The sequence below is a fragment of the Vicia villosa genome, linkage group LG1 (genome assembly GCF_029867415.1).
Source record: "Vicia villosa cultivar HV-30 ecotype Madison, WI linkage group LG1, Vvil1.0, whole genome shotgun sequence".
Classification (NCBI taxonomy): Eukaryota; Viridiplantae; Streptophyta; class Magnoliopsida; order Fabales; family Fabaceae; genus Vicia; species Vicia villosa.
Genome location: NC_081180.1, coordinates 58,049,618 through 58,063,758, shown reverse-complemented (window position 1 = coordinate 58,063,758; position 14,141 = coordinate 58,049,618). Strand labels below are relative to the sequence as shown.

Below are 14,141 nucleotides of genomic sequence, written 5' to 3'. Positions count from 1 at the left end.
GGAACATAAGGTTTAAAAGAACCTTGAATAAAGAGGAAAGGAAGCTCAAAGAATTGTGCTGAAGGAAGATTCAGAAGATAAGTGGAATTGGGGTAAATATCTTATTCGGTAAAGGAAGCTTGTTCCTTAATTTTGATGGAAAGCACAAGAGATGGTATGAGGAATTTTGCAGCTGAGTGGAGTAATCTGATCCCGCTTAATGTATTTACACTGGTTTAGAGAATATGGAAAAATAAAGTCCTTACAAAAGACAGCCTGGTAAAGAGGGGGTTTTGAATGGATCTAAAGTTGCGTGTTCGTTCGGATGGAGAAAAGAAGATACTGTTTCTCACATTTTCTTTGAATGTCCAAAAATCAGCGAGGAAGTTTGGTACGCAATCTTTTGGTGGCTGAATGTATCTACAATAATACATAATTCAATTTTGGGGTTTATTGGGTAGGGGGAGGGAAAAAAAAAAAGAGGTTTCTGTTATTGTTTTCAAAATGAAAATTGTGTTGAAAACCTCTTTTTCTAAAATCTATATTTGGTTCTGTGTAGGGTAATGCTTATGTTAGAATGATTTTAAGGTGACATGAGATTATAGTTGTCTATGTTGCAGAGTTGACAAGTGATAGGTACATAGAGGGAAAAGAAAAGCAATATGATGTTGTCTGTGAATCCACTGATATTCTTTGATTAATTTCATGAATCCCAACAGGTTCTGATCGTTTTCATATTTCCCTCTTGCTTGATGTTTTTCATTTCTTGAGTTTCTTAATTTTGTGATGTAACTTTATGAATTATTTATGGTTTTTGAATTGTTATTAGAATTTTGCAGAATTGGGCAGATGATGAATCTGGAATTGTTTTAATGGGTAATTTGCATCTGAATTTCATTGATGTTAATAACACCTTGGGGAACTGATGCCGAAAAGTCTATTTGTTGATGTGTTTTGTTTTCTGTTTTTTTGGATCCATCTAGTCTAAATTGCCCGTATCATTAAACTTATCATCGTACTAGATTGAATTGGTCATTGCTACTTGGATCACTTGATTTGCGACAGAATTAATTTATTATTATTGTCCCTTGATTGGCATTGAATCCATTGGTTGTGCAAGATATATTGTGTTCTAATTTTAATCATTCACTTATTACTTGGACTCACTGACAAAGTTGGATCTCGGTCTAGGACTGATACACGTTGGTTGGTCTTTTAAAATTTCTTTGGTTATTCTATGGGGCTACGATAAATTGCTTGCCAAAGTAAAATGACATTTATAAGACTAATCAGGGATGATCATGGTTATTCTATGTAGTAAATAAAAACAGGAGCTAGATGGTTCTTTTTTGGGAGATTCCAATGTGATAAGTTCAGAATAGGAATGTAAAGGAGTTGGAGAAACAAGAAGGAGCTAGATGTTACTTTAAGAAGTTTTTATCTAAAGCAGAACTAATTTAAGAAGTTTTTATCTAAAGCAGAACTTAATAGATTTAGTCTTAATTGGCGCAGAAGATTCACATGGTCAAAATTAGATGGATCCACAGGGAGCTGTATTGGCAGGAGATTTAATAAACTATTTGGGGGAAAAAAGGCGAAAACACATCATTCTTTGAAGAGGTGATCAAAGTCAAAAGAGAGACATCAACACAATTAATTGAACTGTCGAAGCTGAATTGTAGCATATTGTGGCAAATCACGCCCAAATTGGCTGGGGAAGCAAATTCGAAGTTCTTTCACTGGTTAAATAGAAGAAAAGTTAACGAGATTAGTTGTATAGAAGTATATGGAACAAAACAGAAAGCGGTTTAGAAGATAAAGGATGAAGTTTTCAATTAGTTCTTAGGTCTATCTAGAGACAATAAGAGGAAAGACCAATTATGCAGAATTTTCTACTTAAACGCATTAGAGATGAAGAAAATGATGTTCTCATACCAGAACTCAGAGAGGAGGAAATAAGAAATGTTGTTGGGATTCCGAGAGTTCAAAGTGCCTTGATTCCGATAGCATAAATTTCAGTTTTATTAATGAGTTTTAGGATGTAATTAAAGCAGACTTTCGTATATTCATTGCTGAATTTCATTCGAATGGCATAATAGTGCGTGGAGGTAATAATGTTTTTTTGGTATTGATTTCAAAGATAAAGAATCTAGTGAAGCTAGACCAATATCTTTAATTGGCAGCATCTAGAAAGTCTTAGTAATGTTATATGCAAATAGATTGAAGGTGGCGGATATAAAAGTTATCTCTGATTCGCAATTTGCCGAAGGCTAATAGATGGTACATGGAATACTCTTCGAAAAATGAGTTTGTAGGTGATGCAAATAGGAGGAAAAGAGAAGCCTCGATGTTTAAAGTGGATTTCGAAAAAACATTAAATAGTTATCAAAGTCTATGATATTTGTTTATGTGTTTTGTTTTCTGTTTTTTTATTCATCTAATCTAAGTTGACAAAAGTCTATGATAATTGCTGTTGGAAATAGGCTGCTATAGAGTTAATTGATAGAGTTGATCAAATCAAAACAGGTCAAGTGCTAGATGTTTCGTTGCTAAAATCACGCTCAAAATAGTTTAGAGATGGATGATGCAAATTCAAAGTTCTTTCACATGTGCCTCTTAAATAGAAGAAAAGTTACGGGGTTTAGGAGATAAAGGATGAAGATTTTAATTATTTCTCAGGCCTATTTAGAATTTAGATAGCAAAAGAGGAAAAGAATGGTTACGCAGAATTTTGAATTTAAACACATTCGAGATGAAGATAATGATTTTCTCATAGCTTCAAAAGAGAAAGATTTATGCAGGAAATATTATGTTTTTTTACAAGATAATGGAAAGATAATGTGACTCCATGTATTACAAAGCATAATTGTCTATTTCATACTAACAAATGCTCGTTATTTCTGAACGGTAATGGCCACTCAGCTGGAAAAGAAATGACGGAGCTAACAGAAATAAATGAAATCAACAATGAAGCATTCATTTGTGATATTGCTTTTGATCCTTGTGGATATTCAATGAATGGCATTGATGGAGAATTGTATTCTACCATTCATGTAACTCCGGAAAATGGTTATGGCTATGCAAGCTTTTAATGTGTTAAGCAAGGTTATATAACATGGTTCGTGTGTTAAGCAAGGTTGTTCAGATTTTTCGATTAGGAACAATGTCGGTGTTGATAAGGGCGTGTAGTGATTATAACAATGCGTTTCCTATTAGGCTTATTTGGATTCAAAAACTTCAACCTTGCAGAGGAAGCACAAATCTTGGAACATAAATTATTCATCATGCAACATGCTTCAAATTTACACCATATAATTTGTGTTTTTAACAATGCATTTCCATGCAAAGTACATGTCAGTGAAATGAGAAAGAGAAAGCTGATTCAAGAAAAACAGATTCCAAATTCTGCAGCTGAATAGAAAACAGTACTATATAAAGCTTGGTGCACTTAAGTAACAAAGGGTGCAGTTGAATAATTGGCTAAGGTGTACTTTAAAAATATCAAAAATGTATTTAAGTCAAGTAGATATTAACTTTTCCGGTTCATCAGTTTTGGGTATGTTTGCGGTTTCCTTCAATTTAATTACATAACTATTATTCAACCTATTTTTAAATATCTCTCACCATATCATATCTAGTCTAACTCTGTTGCACCGCTATTCGTGGATATATTCATACTCAACTATTATTTCTCGCTTAATAAGACAGATCATACAACAAGTGGGAAGCGGAAAGGTTGATATTAATATTTGTTTCGTCAATCTTCCATTCATCACTCAATTCATCATCACATTTAAATCTCCATACAAATTTGTGACAAAAATAGACATATTTGACTTTATATAAATAGATAGTTTCTGACCTTTAGAACATAGACAAATTTGGAGGCATTTTTTTAATATCTATCCGACAATAGATTAAAAAAATTCTATTCTCACATTGGAATTTCCTTCATGTTTATTGCTCCTACACCTGCAAAATATCTATCAATATATATCACAACAAAAGAGTAAGTATACACAGTGGATCCCGTAAACTTCAAAGATTCATGCCTCCACAGCCTGAGCATCACAATATTCTCCAAAGCGCAGACCATAGTACCAAAACCACTACAAAAGAGTAAGTATACACAGTGGATCCCGTAAACTTCAAAGATTCATGCCTCCACAGCCTGAGCATCACAATATTCTCCAAAGCGCAGACCATAGTACCAAAACCACTGCTAATATTGACATTATTCCTTCTAACAACTGGTACCGGTACTTTCAAGTTGAATATTATGGATAAAACTCTGATCAGGAGGAGGAGGAGGTAATGACACCTGATTTGCTGAAAACGAACTTGTTCTCACCAACTTCTTTCAGTAACTTCTGCTTTGTTCCTCCCATCATGAGCCCAACAACTTGATCGGTTGGGAAGCTGTTCTTTAGCTTGGCGGCTATAGGCCATTTAGAAAAGATTCATTTTTCTCTCTCTTTAATTATTGTTCTGCTATGGTTTCATCACAGCAGTCCAATATTCCAATTGAGTTATGCATCGATTGGAATTTTAAGCTGCAGCTTGAAAATCATTCTTCTATATATGATGCTGCCTCTTTCTGTAAGTTTACTACTGTCACGTTCAAATTTGATTTTGAATTTGGTAAATGATATTGAAGAAAGCTATCCAACTTCCATTTTAGTTGTTTAATTTGGTTTGAAGTGGGGAATTTATATTCTTTATATTTGTTGGGTACTAAATTGCATGATTTCTTCGGTTTCTCATAGGCCATAGCTTTATCCTAAATTATGGGTCAGGTTCCGGTGCTTTTGAGCCATCAAACACACTCTCACTCATTTTCTTTTGCTTTTCTTTAAACTTTCTCTTTCATGAAAAATAATGAAACTTCCTAATGGTATAGAAATTCAAAATCACTTAATCCATCAACTTAAATGTTTACAGTATCGGTTTCAATTTTATACAAGGAACTGCGAAATGGTGAAAGGCTCACGACGACCAAATCAACTTCTAAGAGATGATAGTTATTCATTGACTGGAGAAGGCACTTGCAAAAAAAATTGTCACTTTGACGTTCGAATCAGTATGATATATAGATGAAACTTTGCAAGTATGAGTTAAATTGTACTTAGGTGTGACTCAAATTAACACTTACATAGACAATGCGGTTACAACTGTCGATTTGTCCGACATAAAGTATAGGTAAAGGTTGAATACATATCAACAGTCATAATGGAAGGATATTTGAGCTTCTGTGCGACACTTATAGATGAGGGCTCACTTGTATGTCAACGATTGACGCGCCTAGGTTGGATTGGACCTATATGTCGATTGGGTCGGTTTTTATAGACTGTTGGTTTGTTCGGGCTTTATAAATAAAGCTACAAGTCGTTGACCAAATGACTTGTCCTGTCCAAAAAAGTATAGGTGTATGTTGACTCATAGGTCCTGGTAGTATATTACGTGTTTGGATGGTGAAGGCTAGCTTACGACGGCGATCGAATAGTCTTGTACGGTGGTTTTTGGATCTGTTTAAGGGATTCGCTCACGAGAGGTGAGAGATCATAAGGAAGGATGGCGCTGCTAGGTTGCAGGAGGGCGGTTGGATTGACGATGTTAAGGCTACTAAGAGCGAAGTGTTCTATGAGTAGTAGTAAATGTGAATGACTTGAGAGTTCTCCCCTTTCTCCCATTGGGGAGAGATATTTATATAGACTCTCTTGGGTCTGAGTTGCAAAGTTAGTGGGTGGTTATGCCCTACCTTCATGACCAAGGAAGTGGTCAAGGGAAGACTAAGTCTTCCTAGAATCATGGAGGAAGTGGTTCCCCTTTAGAACTGACTCTTATTAGTTAATCACTGTGGACCCATGTCATCATCCACGTTTACTACGTGATTAGAACTACAGGCACCTAATCAGGTGGGTTATATTGGTACATCTAGGCGACATTTGGCCCATTATAGGCTGCCTCATAGCCCATTTTGGGTGGCGATGGCTTCACTAGACGTCTCTATGCGCCTCGTCTCTTGCCCCCTTTAACGGCCTTCCTCATAAGCTACCCCTCCTCAAGGCCCGATAAAAATAGAACACTACACAATCCCTCAAGCATGAGGGCTTCGTAAAGGACGAAGTGGTTTGTACGAGAGGTCATATTCTTAATATTTCTTTGTACGAATATGTATCATATGGCTTTTTCTTGATGTTGGCTTGCAGCAAGTCCCTCAAGTGAGACTTAATAATCGGGCCCTTAGGCGAAACTTTATTGTCGAGTCCCTTAGGCGAGATATTTTGTCAAGTCTCTTAGGTGATGCATTATACCGAGTCTCTTAGGCGAGACTCTACGTGTGATCCTGCCCGAAGAAACTTCAAATCCGTTAAGCAGGGAGTTAATCATGTTCGAACGGACTCCCAGTCCCTCAAGCGAAATTATATATTGAGCCTAACTGAAGAGAATCTAAGTACCTCAAGCTAGATTACATATCGAGCCTGATGGAAGAGATTCTAAGTCCCTTAGGTGAGGAATTTGACCTTCCAAGGCAGAGCTAACATCGACACCTCAGGTAAGACTTAAGACAAAATCTCTTAGGCAAGTCTCCAGTCGCGCCTCTTGGGCAGGATTTATATTTTTTGGTCCCTCCCGAGGAAACTCTGAGTCACTTAGGCGGAGAGTTTAAATGGCTTGGGAATTATAATTCATTCATGCGAAATAATGTGCAGCCTGACCGATGATACTATAAGTCCTTCAGGTGAGGCATTGAACCTCTTGGGCAGGACTACCATCGGATCCTCAAACAAGACTTACGACCAAGTTTGTTAGGCAAGACTCTAGTCGAGCCTCATGGGCGAGATTTATATTTCTTGGTCCCACCCGAGAAAACTCTAAGTCCCTCGGGCATGGATTTTAAATATTCTGAGAATTCTAAGTCCCTCAGGCGAAGTAATATATAGCTTGGCTGATGAAACTATAAGTCCTTCAGGAGAGACGTTGACCATCTTGGGTGGGACTTCCGTTGAGCCCTTAGACAAGACTTAAGACCAAGTCTCTTAGACAAGACTCCAATCGCGCATCTTGGGTGAAATTTATATTTATTGGTCCTGCCTAAGGAAATTCAGAGTCCATCAAGCGGAAAGTTTAAATAACTTGAGAATTCTAACTGCCTCAAGCGAAGTAATATATAGGTTGGCCAACTTGGCATAGCCCAGGAAGGCGGCATGGATCCTCCTATGAAGGTCCGATATTGTAATTTCCTCGAGGGGCGGCAAGGATCTTCCCGTGGAAATCAAGCTATGTGATTACCTCGAGCGGTGACAAAGATCTTTGTCATGAAGTCAAACTATGTGATTGACTCGAGGGGCAGAAAAGATCTTTGCCATGAAGTCCAACTATGTGATTGACTCGAGGGGCAGAAAAGATCTTTGCCATGAAGTCCAACTATGTGATTGACTCGAGGGCGGAAAAGATCTTTGCCATGAAGTCCAACTATGTGATTGACTCGAGGGCGGAAAAGATCTTTGCCATGAAGTCCAACATACAAATATTGCCACGAGGGACGACAAGAATCTTCCTGTGGAAGTTCATCATACATATATTGGTGTGAGGGGCATAAATGATTTTCTTGTGGAAGTTCAACTTATAGATATCTCCACGAAGGGCAGCAATGATCTTCTTGTGGAAGTCCAACATATTGATATTGCCACGAGGGTGACAAGAATATTCCTGTGAAAGTCTGTTATATAGAAATTGCCACGAGGGCTAAAAGGATCTTCCCGTGGAAGTCCAACATATATATATTTTTAAAGTTATTCTTAAAAAAAATTCACCTTCTTTTAAAGACATAAAAAGTTATTACTACATAACATCCATACAATTTGCTCTCAATTTAACAACAAAACTTCATCACATTAAATTGCTTCCTTTTCAGAAAAACATAATAACATCTAAACATAATATCCATACATTTCATTTTAACCAAAACAAATGAAAGATATTGTGATGGTGGGTTATGGTGGAACGCACAATGGAGGAGTCGGAAGGGAATCACTGGTTCGACGGAGGAAAGGCGGTATTTAGGGGCATTTGTTGTAGGTACGGTTTGGATCGATTTTGAGGTAAAAATGCATCCTATTTAAAAATACATTTACTCGCGGTTCGGTACGATTTTGAATGATGGATCCAATTTCATGCAGTTTAATTTAGATTAATTTTTAGATATCCAAATTTCAAATTATATTTTTTATTAAGATTAAAGAAACGTTTATAAGTAATATATTTGTTACAATATATATCTTAGTATTTTTAAAATTAGTATTTTTGGATATCCCTAATATGTGTATTTTTTTCATCCCTACTTACAACTCAACTCTAAATTTTTTTTATTTTTAACTAACTTTTAAGAAGGAATATTTTAAGAAACTAAATTTTTTGAAGTGCAAAATATAAAACGTTATTATTGACATTTTGAAAATATATAAGCGGGGTCGTGATTGATAGTTATAGATAGATGAGCTGTTGGGCCAACGAAATATACCCGGTCCAAATGGTTATATCCGGAGTAGAAAATTGATAAAACCCTAATTCGTATCTATAAATTATCGCCGAGTTCGTCTATTTCATCAAAAGAGCAATTCTGTTCGCCGAGTTATCCTTCGTTAATTTATGCACTTATTTTCTGTTTTTTTTTAATCAGAACTATGATGATGAAAAAACTGTGCCGGAGTGATTCATTCTTTGGCTCGTCAATGATGGGGCAATCCTATAAGAATTTACTTTCAACTTTTACCTTTTGTTAATGAAAATTATTTACATGCATACTTGATTTGGTTTTGTTTCAGTTTATAAATTGTTGAAATTGATTTTATAGAAGCTAGTTGAATTATTATAACGTAGAGGAAAAAAAAAAGCGAAGTGATGATAGAAATTCATATGTCTGTCAATCCGCTGATATTCTTTGATGTTATTCATGAATCCCGACAGGTTCTGATCGCTTTCATATCTCCCTCTCTTTCTTTATTTCTTGATTTTCTCGATTTGTTGAATCAATTATTTTATGGTTTTTGAATTGTTATGAGAATTGGGCAGATGATGAATCTGAAATTTTGTAAATGGGTAATTTGCATCTGAATATCGTTGATGTTAATATCACCTTGTAGAACTGATGCCCTAAATTCTATCGATTTTTAATGGGATCCCTTGGTTGCGATAGATATATATTATTATTGTCCCTTGTTGTTAAATTCATTGGTCGTACTAAGATATTGTGATCTGTTTCTAATCATTCGCTCATTACTTGGACCCGCTGATAAAGTTGGAACTAGTTCAAGGATTGATTCAGTAGAACATATTTCAAAATCTTTTGGTTATTCCAAGTTGATATGATAATTTGTTAAAAAAAATTAATGGCTGGCTAAGTAAAATGAGATTTATAAGACTAATCAAGTGTGATCTTGGTTTGGATTAATTGCTGGTGGAAGATTTCAACAATGGGAATGCAAAGGAGTTGGAATAATAACAAGGGGCGATATTAGAAGTAGAACTGATAGATTTACTGTTAATTGGTAGAAGGATCACGTCGAAATTAGACAGATTCATATTTTCAGAGAGATGGTTAGTCAAATGGTCAGATTTTTTGCAATGGTGTTTGGATAAAGGACTTTTAGATCAATGTCCAATTCTAATTCTTGAGAAACAATCAAGATGCGGCGGTGCCGTGTCCCAAGGTGTAATACTCTTGGTTGCACACATTTATTTAAACAAACACTTTTTGGATCGATATCTTTAAGAATTTGGTGAAGCCTGATGATTTTAGACCGATATCTTTAATTGACAGTATGTAGAAAGTCTTAGAGTGAATGTGGCGGTTAAAAAAGTTATCTCGAGAAAGCATATGGTTTAGCGGGCTGAAAATAATTAGATTTTGTGATTGAAAAAATGGGATTGAACTTAAATGTGGAGGCTGGATTTTAGAGTGTTTTAGAGGTCTAAGGCAAGGCAATTTTCTATCGCCTTTCCTATTTTTTATAGGAGTTAATGGCTTTAACTTGTTGATGTCAAAAGGAGTCCAGATGAAGTTCTTTGATGGTAATCAATTTTGTAGGAGATGTTCATGTCTCGCATATACAAAAATGATACTTGTTGACAAAATAAGGAGTCAATATTCCACAATATTGATAAAATATCCGGTGATTGATGCAGTGCCAAGAAGATTGTCCAAGTGGAATTGTTGGCGTTTATTAGGGGTGGAAATAGGTCAGGCCGATAACAGGGGCCTACAGGCTGGCCTATAAAGGCTCAGGCCAGGCCACACATTTTTTATAAATAGAAAAGGCCTAGGCTTTTTTATAAGCCTATTTAGTTAAAAAGGCTAGGCCTCAGGCCCAAGAAAAAGCCTTTTAAGCCTATCAGGCCGGCCTATTTAAATAAATATGAATAATTTTTTTATTATCAGTATGTTATGTTTTGTACTTTGAATTAAAATACATAAATAAAACTTGGTTATCTTAAAGAACTTGTGAAAATAAGATGAAAATACCTAATAAACATTGTTTTCATAAGTTATCTTAAACAGATAGTCTCCCAAAACTTATGCTAATAGGTAAGTTAAAATAAGTCAATGCAAATAAATTTTTAGTCTCTTGGTATTTTAGTTAGTTAGTCTATTCAAACAATATTTTAGTTAGTATGTCAAAATAAATAGGCTTTTATGTAGGCTAACAGGCTAACCAGACCTTCGAAAAGGCCAGGCTCAGGCCTAAAAATAAGCCTACGACAGGCCACAGGTCGGGCTTAGGCTTCAATTTTTTTGACAGGCCTAGGCTTGGCAAAGCCTAGCTCGGCCCAGCCTATTTCCACCCCTAGCGTTTATTTATTAGTGGTGGAATTGTCCTTCTAAAATCTCTCCTATACACCTTATCTATTTATTTCCTTTCTTTTTTCAAAGTTCTGTCAATTTATTATTTCTAATCTGAAACTCTCTTTAAAAATTTATTATGGGGTGGAGGATTGGAATGCAGAAAAATAAATTATTGAGAAAATTTAGTTTTCAATACAGTAATTTCTATTTTTCAATCTCAACTAAGAAAAAAAATAGTGCCGGGGTAAGTCATTCTTTGGCTCGTCAATGATGGTGCAATCCTAAAAGAATTTAGGATCAATTTTTACCTTTTAAAAAAAAAAACATTTACATGCTTACAAGATTTGTTTTTGTCTGAGTCAATTTTTTTTTTTGAAATTGAGTTTATGGTAGTTGGTTGAACTATAATATAGAGGGAAAAGAATCCCGACAGATTCTGATCGTTTTTATATTTCCCTCTCTTGCTTATTTTTTTAATTCTCAAGTTTCTCAATTTTGTAATGTAACTTTATCAATTATTAGATTTGGGCATATGATGAATCTAAAATATTGTAAGTGGGTAATTTGCATCTGAATTTTGTTGATGTTAATATCACCTTGGAGAACTGATGCCCTAAAGTCTATGATATTTATTTTTGCCAGGTTATCAAATTTTAGTTTGATTTTGTTTTTCTTGGATTCGTCTAATGTAAAATGATCCCCCATGAGTGTGAGTAAACCATAACACTAGCCTTAATCGATACTAGGATCTCACTTCCGTTCCTCCACTGAACATAATCATGGCTCTAATACCACCTGTTGGTCAAGTGACTCCTAACACAAGGGTGTAAATTGTGTAGGTTTGAAATACTATTTTCAAAACAAATATTTTTTTGCAAAATCAAAGTTTAAAACTCTTTTATATAACAAATAGAGTAAAAGCAATAGAAATAGGAAAGTAGAAATCCATCACAAATAAATACCTATAAAGTAAAGAGTTGAGGGATGAGAGAAAAACACCAAAGAATTATAGAGGTTCGATTTAATGAAGTGACCTATTTCTCTCCCCAATAATTGCTTCTTGAGAGTTTCCACTATGATGAGAGCTTTAGATAGGCTTTTCCTATGAACCACCATATACAAGGATTAGAATCTTTCAATGGCTAGATTCCCAACAAACATGAAGTTTTTTTTGGATCTATGTGCTTGTAGGTGATGAAGATCTGCAACAGAGGTTTTGATGAAGACAACACATAGAAATAACTCTCAACCCTGATGATGATAATATAACCAACGCATCTTATGGACTTAAGATCAAGTGCCTATATAATCAAGAACCATCTAGCAAAAGTCTTGAAGCTCCCTTGGAGAAAGGTGTGAAAGCTCGTCAAATTATGCATGCCAGTCTGTCTTAGTGAATCAAGTATTGTAAAAGTAAGGTAGTAGCTTAAAAGTAATGTAGTGAATCAACCATCTCTCTCCCTCCCCCCCCCCCCTCTCTCTCTCTCACACACACACACACAAACACACACTTAAAACTTCTTTCAAAATGTTTCCATCATGAAAAAGATTTTCTAAGCCAGAACCAAGTGACTAAAAAGTTATCCAAACCTTTTTTCAAACTATTTTTAACTATCTAATTTATTGAAAACACGTGTCAATCAATTGGCAAAACTTTTCTAACTAGCCAATTGATTAGAGCATTATCCAATTTATTAGAAGACTGATAATCGATTAAAAAATCAATAAGATCATCACGTTAATGGCTTGCAATGGATCTATATCTAAATCTTCCTATTTAGGCCCTCTAATTGATTATATCAGAGTTGTCTAATCAGTTAGAGTTTTTTTAGCCAATTGATTATATAATAAATTCGGCCCATGGATTATTCTATTCTTGGTTTTTCCAACTAATATATAAGAGAGGCACACCCTCACTTCAAACCATGCCACTTTCTTACATTTTCATATTTGTTTGGAATTTATCTCTCTCCCTCTCTTTAGAAAAAAAATTATTCACTTCTGATTGCCTTAGTGCTATTAAGTGAAACTTTACTTGTGAAGACGATTTTTTGTAAGAGGTCGTGCTGGTCATTTTTATTCTTAAGGATGCGATACCTTTAAGAGATTGAGTTTTATTCTTGAAAAAAACCTATCATAAAATCTCTGTTCTTAGTTTATTGAGCTTTGCTCGAAAAAAAGTTTTATTTTAATTATTGAGATCAACTATAAATTCTCTAAACTGTTCGTTAGCTTATCTAGGGATAAACATTGTTATTGGTTGGGGATAAGCCTAATAAAATCTCAATATCAAACTGCATTATGGTTCGTGGGTATAACCGTCAAAAGCTCAAAGTTTATAGTCAAACTCTCAAGAAGAATTCTTGCGGACAGGACTAGGCCAATGTTCGGCCAAACTTGTATAAATCTTTGATACAATCTTTCTAACCATATCCTTTTATTTTTTGTAATTTATTTATAGTATTTTATTTCTGCTGCAAATTACTCACATTAAAATTACTAATACAATCTTAATTGAAAAAGGTTTAAAATTAATCACGAATTTTAAATACCGCAACTCACCTCTACACTCTTGTGCTTTGAATCATTTGTCCAACAGTTTTAACTACAAAGACCTCCATAACCAACTAATAGCTTTTTACCTCAAGCTAAGCTCACGATCCAATTGAGAGTTTTAGCTACAAATACATCTCCAATCAAACATAGGTTTTACTTGGTTTCCCTCAATAACTAAACAAGATCACTTTAATCTGGATTATCTCAAAATTTTCTTCTAGAGAGAATTTACAATAATGCCCTTACACCAAACTGGAACACCTCATAGATATAAATATTTATCTTTCAAAAGTAATAAGAAAAATGTGAGAACATTAGAGAGAGAGAGAGAGAGAAAGGGAGAGAGAGAGAGAGAGAGAGAGAGAGATCAGAGAGGTATCGAAAATATGTTCTCGTGGTTGTTAGACATAAAAAGAGAACCCTCTACTTATAAGACAAAAGGTGTTTCAAATACGGAAACAATCCATGGGCTTTTTAAGTCTCCTAATCCGTTATGCACATCTCATAATTGATTATCGAATTAAAAATGGAAGGTTTTCAATAAAGTCGTTGCTTAATTTACTATTAACCATAATTGTTGATGATAAGGCGTTACGAAAGGTAATAATCGATTGTGCCTAAGGGATAATCTGTTGAACATCAACTCCAAACAAAATAGGGGGTAAATTATGGAGGTTTGAAAATCGTTGACTTAAAAAAAATATATTTTCTAAATCAAAGTTTGAAAACATTTTTAATAAAAAAGTTTGAATAAGTAAGC

General features: G+C 34.9%; 5 non-coding genes across 5 annotated transcripts; all 5 read left to right on the top strand.

The window, feature by feature from the left end:
• Positions 1-624: 624 nt before the first annotated feature.
• LOC131645562 (small nucleolar RNA snoR14) lies at positions 625-709 on the top strand. The gene has a single exon (XR_009297164.1). It is a non-coding gene; the product is annotated as a small nucleolar RNA snoR14 (small nucleolar RNA).
• A 110-nt stretch (positions 710-819) lies between these two features.
• Positions 820-913, top strand: LOC131645507 (small nucleolar RNA Z101). Its single transcript, XR_009297124.1, has one exon. It is a non-coding gene; the product is annotated as a small nucleolar RNA Z101 (small nucleolar RNA).
• A 7,962-nt stretch (positions 914-8,875) lies between these two features.
• Positions 8,876-8,960, top strand: LOC131645542 (small nucleolar RNA snoR14). The gene has a single exon (XR_009297150.1). It is a non-coding gene; the product is annotated as a small nucleolar RNA snoR14 (small nucleolar RNA).
• An 85-nt stretch (positions 8,961-9,045) lies between these two features.
• LOC131645497 (small nucleolar RNA Z101) lies at positions 9,046-9,139 on the top strand. The gene has a single exon (XR_009297114.1). It is a non-coding gene; the product is annotated as a small nucleolar RNA Z101 (small nucleolar RNA).
• Positions 9,140-11,348: 2,209 nt separating this feature from the next.
• On the top strand, positions 11,349-11,442 carry LOC131645496 (small nucleolar RNA Z101). Its single transcript, XR_009297113.1, has one exon. It is a non-coding gene; the product is annotated as a small nucleolar RNA Z101 (small nucleolar RNA).
• Positions 11,443-14,141: the final 2,699 nt, after the last annotated feature.